Source organism: Amphiprion ocellaris, chromosome 14 (genome assembly GCF_022539595.1).
Source record: "Amphiprion ocellaris isolate individual 3 ecotype Okinawa chromosome 14, ASM2253959v1, whole genome shotgun sequence".
Lineage (NCBI taxonomy): Eukaryota > Metazoa > Chordata > Actinopteri > Pomacentridae > Amphiprion > Amphiprion ocellaris.
This window is the reverse complement of record NC_072779.1, coordinates 19,015,527-19,021,999: the sequence shown is the minus strand read 5'-3', so window position 1 is coordinate 19,021,999 and position 6,473 is coordinate 19,015,527.

The window sequence follows — 6,473 nt, the reverse complement described above, 5'->3', positions numbered from 1 at the left end:
AACATGTAAGAAACATGAGAACAGAGAGAACCCAACCAGCAGGTCACAGTTTATCATCCCCCAGTCATCTCCTGAAGTCCATATGGTGAGAGACATCAGTATCTGGTTGTTAATTTACCAGAGGATGCTTATAATCATGCTGATGTGGTCTGTACTCTACAGTATTTTAGTGACTCAATAAATGCCTAAGTTGTTTTTTTTTTTTTAATGCTTTTTAGTTTTTAATAAACTTTTATATAATAGCCAATATGTAATCAATAAATGGCCTTTGACTACCTAAAGAAAAACTCACTCAGAACTCTATGTTAACAGTACTAAATAAATCAATAAATACATGCAAACACACATAAATAAGTTAATACATTAACTGTTTTAAGATTTACATTTAGATGAAAAAAATGTCTGTAGAGAATTTCTTTGTCCAGTATTCTGCATTCAGTTGTTTATGTTTTTGCAGAATCCAGTATTGCTCACTGGTTGGTCATTACACTTTATTTCATTAGTTTGATTTCACTGTTTAAAATGATGCCACCTCTTTTCAGACAGAACCTGTGATAATAAAACAATACAAAATTTTTAGTTCCGTGTTAATAAAGCACTTAAAGCTTTAAGTATGGCTAAATGCTTTTTTCAAAATTAAATATATCACTCCTTAGGTGGTAGTGGCCCCAAGTTCAGTAAAGTTGGAAAGATATTCACAGATTCAGACTTCCAGCATCAATAACTCATTAGATATAGGTTGTCAAAACATAAACGGTGCCTCTTTCCCATTGTTGCAAGGCAGACAATGTGCTACAAGCCCAGTTTTATTAAAAGTAGCTGTCTTTCAAGCTACAGGAATAACATTGGTGTCTATATGCAGCTGGCTGTGTTACGAATGCACAGGAACTGTCTGCAAAACCGCTGCAACAGCAAAGAGAGACACAAAAATTCAATAACCGAAACCTTGTACTCTGTAGTGTCACCAAAATCACTGCAGCCTTCAGCTGGCTCCTGTTGACACCAATGTTATTCCTGCAACTTGAAAGACAGTTACTGTTGTTAAAACTGGGCTTGTAGCACATTGTGTACCTTATAATGATGGAAAAGAGGCACCGTTTATGTTTTCACAACATATATCTAATGAGTTATTGATGCTGGAAGTCTGAATCTGTGAATATCTTTCCAACTTAACTGTGGCCCCGAGGACCGTGGTGGGTGTCCTTTATGTTCATTTCTGAAAGGTGGCAACCCTACCCACTAGTGGCCCACTAGTGACACACGTGTGATATTGGGAAACAGTATGTAGCCTTGTGGACATGTACACTAAAGCAGCTTTCACACAGGACACTCTAAAACCCATTCATTTTAACTGCAGCGTGCAGGTCGGTGGACAGTTATGGTGACGTCACCTGATGTTTTGTAAACCTCATTTTGAAACTTTGGATTTGAATGTTGGCCTTCACCATTTTGCTCTTTTGAAGCAGGATTTAACAAGCGCTGGGGTGGATCTGACTGAGAACTCAGGGACACCACACATGGCAATATGGTGGCAGCCTTTAAATCACAAGGTATCGTCACTGTGAAACATGCTCTGTTTTATCATCTGAGGAACATAATTTATTAAATAAACATCATGCATGTATTGAAGGGAAGCTTAAAATTAGTGTTTGAGATCAAAAATTAATTAATAGAATGTTTACAATGGTAACAATTTTTTTTGATAAGTAGAATTAATTTCTAACAGACATCTATGCAATCAGACTTGTTTTTGCAGCCAGAGAAATCCTCCCCTGCTGGCTGTTAGAAAGAGTGAAAGTTTAAGGCACTTCCTCTGTGGCTTCTCTTTTCAGATTCAGAGGTACCTCAATGTTTTATATCCAGTCTGTGATTAAATCAGTGCGATTCACCATCTTTATTGAGCCAGTTATTCCCACCCAGGGATACAAGCACCTCAGAGGGTAAATCTGCTGTAGCTGGAAGGAAAGATTAGCTCGACTCATCGGAAAAAACAGAACTTACAATTTAATCAAAGAATTGAGTGAACAGGTTTGAGCAGAGAAGTGAACAGTTCTTGGGTAAGCAGTAGAAACGGCCTACTGAAAGGCACACAAAAATTATTAAAATAGAAATGAAAAAATAATCAATGGCGGAAATGGCTATCTAACAGTATGGCAGTTGAAACTCTTTGCGAGAAGTGATCAAACAGCTAAAATAGCTAGTTAAAAGTATGAATAAACTATTGGAAATTCACAACAATTGAAAGCTGAAAGTAATGGATAGGTGGTAAACAAAAAATAAAATAAAGGTCTGACCAAAGAAGCCTCAACACTGATAGTCAAACTGGGAAAAAAATTTTAAAGTCCATTTGTATACAGTTAAATGATAAATAAGATCCAGTTTAAAATGAGTTCAAATGAACACATTTGAACATGGGAGGTGGTGTTGATATAAGAGGTTTTTGAGCCTGACAGGCCTGGGGGGCTTTGACCTGATGAAAAAGGTTGGGAACTACTGGATTAGTGCGCTTCAGAAGTACTGATAGGTATATTTTGTTACCTCCAGGGCCATTTCTAGCCTGCTGTCATACGGCTGGTTGGTAGTAATAATAGGAGGACAACTCAGGTGATAGATACCCCAGAAATACAGCAGTAATCAGAAGGTTGTTTTAAAGCCAGATACTGACATTACAGTTTTCATATGACCCCTAAAGCCTAACCTAAAACTAAAGTTGCCACTAATTCTTAAAACATTGATTTCTTCCAATCTATAGATGATTTAGAGCAGATTATTATAAGTAGTGGGACCATGTTTCTGCTTTCACTTGCTTTGCAGCAGGCAGTTTTGGAAATGGCTGCAAACTGTCTGACCAAATTGTTAGATATTTTCTGTGTTACTTTTCTGTTGGCTGAGCAAAAAAAAAAAAAAACAAAAACTGTTACCTTTAGACTGGATGATTAAGGTGTACCCATAGCTACCTCTAGCCCGGCCCTGAACAGAACCAAGCTGCCTGTTTTCAGCCAAATGGTTGTGATATGCAACTAGCTGCTGGTAAAAGCTTATTGTGCCATCAATCTTGTTATTGAACTCTCAGAAAGAAAGCGAATAAGTTGTTTTGTTTTTTTTTTTCCCAAAACGTCAAACTGTTCTTTTACGGTTTGGGAAATAGATGTGCTTCTGCAAAGAAGTCACTAAGAAACTCAGTACAGCCAGTCATCAGTCACCCTAGCAGACTTACACAAGTGACAAACTAAAAAAAAAGTCTGGTTTGGAAACATCCATCCATTATCTATTCACTGCCTAATCCTCATTAGGGTCGCGGGGGCTCTGGAGTCTATCCCAGCTGACTTAGAGTGACGGTAGAGGACACCCTGGACATGTCACCAGTCTATCACAGGGCTACACATACAGACAAACATCACATTCACAACTACAGACAATTTAGAGTTACCAATTAACCTCAGCATGTTTTTAGACTATAGAAAGAAGTCGGAGAACCCAGAGAAAGCCCACACATGCAGAAAGATCCCAGGAAGGCGGGGATGTGAACCGGGGATCTTCTAGCTGCAAGGCAAAAGGGCCAACCACCAAGCCACTGTGCAGCCTTTAGGTTACTGAATGAACTAGTGTCATTTCTGCTGATGATACTGTCCCTCACAAACAGCCTCTGTAGCTCCACATCTGTCATTATCCTTTGTCCCTCCACACACAGTCTGTTTTGCCACTTCAGCAGGCTCACAGAAGGTGCAACCAACCCGTGGTCTCTAATTGTGACGTATTAGGAGGTTTATAGGGGTTTTTATATGACACATTTAAAATTTACACTCACATTATCGAATTTATAGTGCAGGTTTCAAATGCGATAGCTCACTTAATTATCAGATTTACTCATCATTATATTACCACATGCAGCAGGTGCAGGCATATCTCTAAGTTATCCGCTGGGATGTGAGCTGTTTTCTGGGCCATGCTGTTAATATGGGAATCTGCAAGACTTTGCACATTACAGTGACAGCCGTGAACAGACCTGAATGGAGGCTGCTGGGTAAAATGTTGACGGGTGGGAGATCAGTGTGTCATGAAGCAGTAGTATTTGGAAGGATTGTTCCCTGTGTGGAGGCTGACAGACACACAGTTCAGGAGTTACAGTAGAAATGCATGGCTCAAATGTAGATACAACAAGATGGATAGTGTAAAGTTCTTCTGCTGTGGAAGTGGTAATTCCTCTAATCATGATCAAGCTTTCTGTGGGTGATCAGAGGCATCAGTATAGAGGTTATCTTGGAGTGGACCAGGTTGAGAAGCCCTCAGCCAGGGCTTTAATCCAAGACTCCAAATGGGCATCGGAGGTCTCAGTGCCAGGTGGTTAGGATGCAGTTTATGTTGTCTGGCATCAGGTAGTGATGTCTTTGTCAATGTTTTTTTCTTTTTTAATGTGGAACTCTCATACAGCTTTTAAATAAAGACTGAAAACTGTTGTTAAATGTGATCACAAGTGGTACAATATATAGTAAAGTATAAGCCAAAAGGCATTATAGTTGTGGTTAATTGATGCACCCCCAGATATGTACTGAACAACAAAAAGGGAAGGAAGGACCAATAGAGGGTTAGTTAAAGAGAGGAGCACATAGGAAATAGAAATGAGTTGAATTTATTCTGTTATATTGGAAAATGTAACGCCTCGAACAGCTAAAATCTCTTTTTCAGCATTTCTCGACAGCTGCGAGGGCTAAAATATCTGCTAAAATTAGTGGTTCCGCTCTGCTTCATGATTTCACACAATGAGAAGATCATTTCCTGGTCAGCGTGACATCCTTGTCAATCATCTCCTCTCCTTGTGAAGACAGGAATGTGGCTTTTGTGTTCAAGCTAAGACAGCTTTGCCAAAAATATCACACTGGTGCAGCTAATGGTGTGAGAGTGTGTGCGTATTTTAGACTAGTTCGATTTGAAACCAAACTTACAGATAGTGGATGTGACAAGAAAGATCAAACGCTGCATGTTTTAAAAGTCTATCTTTTTTTTAAAAAAAAAAAAAAATCATGATTTAAAAAAAAAAAAAATACACTAATGGTTAATGTTTTCATTCAATCGTTTTACCTATTCAGCACTAATAAGATCACATCTAACCATTAAAGTGGCCACTTAACTGCATAAGAAGTGCTTTGACTGTAGTGCATTTTACTTAAAGTGGACATTTTGCTGACAGTGGAATAATACTTTATTTACAAGGGCTGTTGCAATATATTGGTGTTGACAATAACTGTAATATTTTAAAAAGAAATACTGACACAAGTCATAATGTGCATATGATAATGTCGTCAATAATCTAACTCCTTGCACTCATATTTTAAATGGAATTTTTTTGCCAAAAAAGAGACAAACCACACACTAAAGAAAGCTGATGATGAAACTGATTGAAGTGACAGCCATAATATTAGCTGTGATAGCACCATTTTAACTGAACTTACCTGCATAGTTCTTCTTTGCTGGATGATTTGTCATTCAGCTCAGTGAGATCCAACCAAACTAATAGAAAATATTTGTTATTTGCAGCTCTACAGTATATACAAAGAAAGTCTGTACATTACTGCACTGTAACCTTATTGCATCTGAATGAAAAGTGCACTTGTACTTTTTTGTTTTGGTCTCATAGATTACATTGGTTAAAAATGATAAAGACAGTTAGAACCCTTAAAATCTCTCTCCAGTCTTTGATTTAACCCCAGAAACTCACCTCTGTGCATAAAAGCTACATATTAAGAAGTTCTTTCCATAGAGATAACACCTTCCTACCTTATAATGACTTAGATGTAACTCTACACCATTGCTTCCTCTAGAATATCCAGTTATATGACGTCCTGCCAAGGGCTGGACAGGAAACAAAAAATGGCACAAGACAAGGCCCCAGTCTGATCCACCAGTTTTGGCCTAATCAATGAAAAAATAAAAGCACATACATGCAGACACAATTTGTTAATTTGCATTGTTTGTGATAAGATAATCCGTAAAGCATGTCTGTGTGTACACAAAGCTAATATTCAAAGCTGAATTATGTAATGAAATAATGATCAGCTAACATCTAGTTTCACTTACTAACCTGCTTTTATTATCAGATTTATTTAAAATACAATTGTCATTTATTCTGTGTCTTGTAATGCAGCAACAAATAACTCAAATAAAGTCTGGTCTTATCATATGAATGATGTATTGTCCTATTGTGATGTATTTACTTCACAGCGGCACAATAGCATTCAAAAGGGCACTTCTAATTAGATCTGTTCTGCTCCTTCCTCTTCCATCCTTCCTCTTTCTTGTTCAGAGCCATCTTCATCTCTTTGTTTATACTGTAGTGCATTTAACAAGTCATTTTATTGTTGGAAAGCCAGGCAAATATTATATGCCATACAAAAAAAAAAAAAAATCAAATGTACATTTTTATGGTACAAGTTCTAATATTGGAGTAATTCGAAGCAGAAACTGATTCTGAGGAA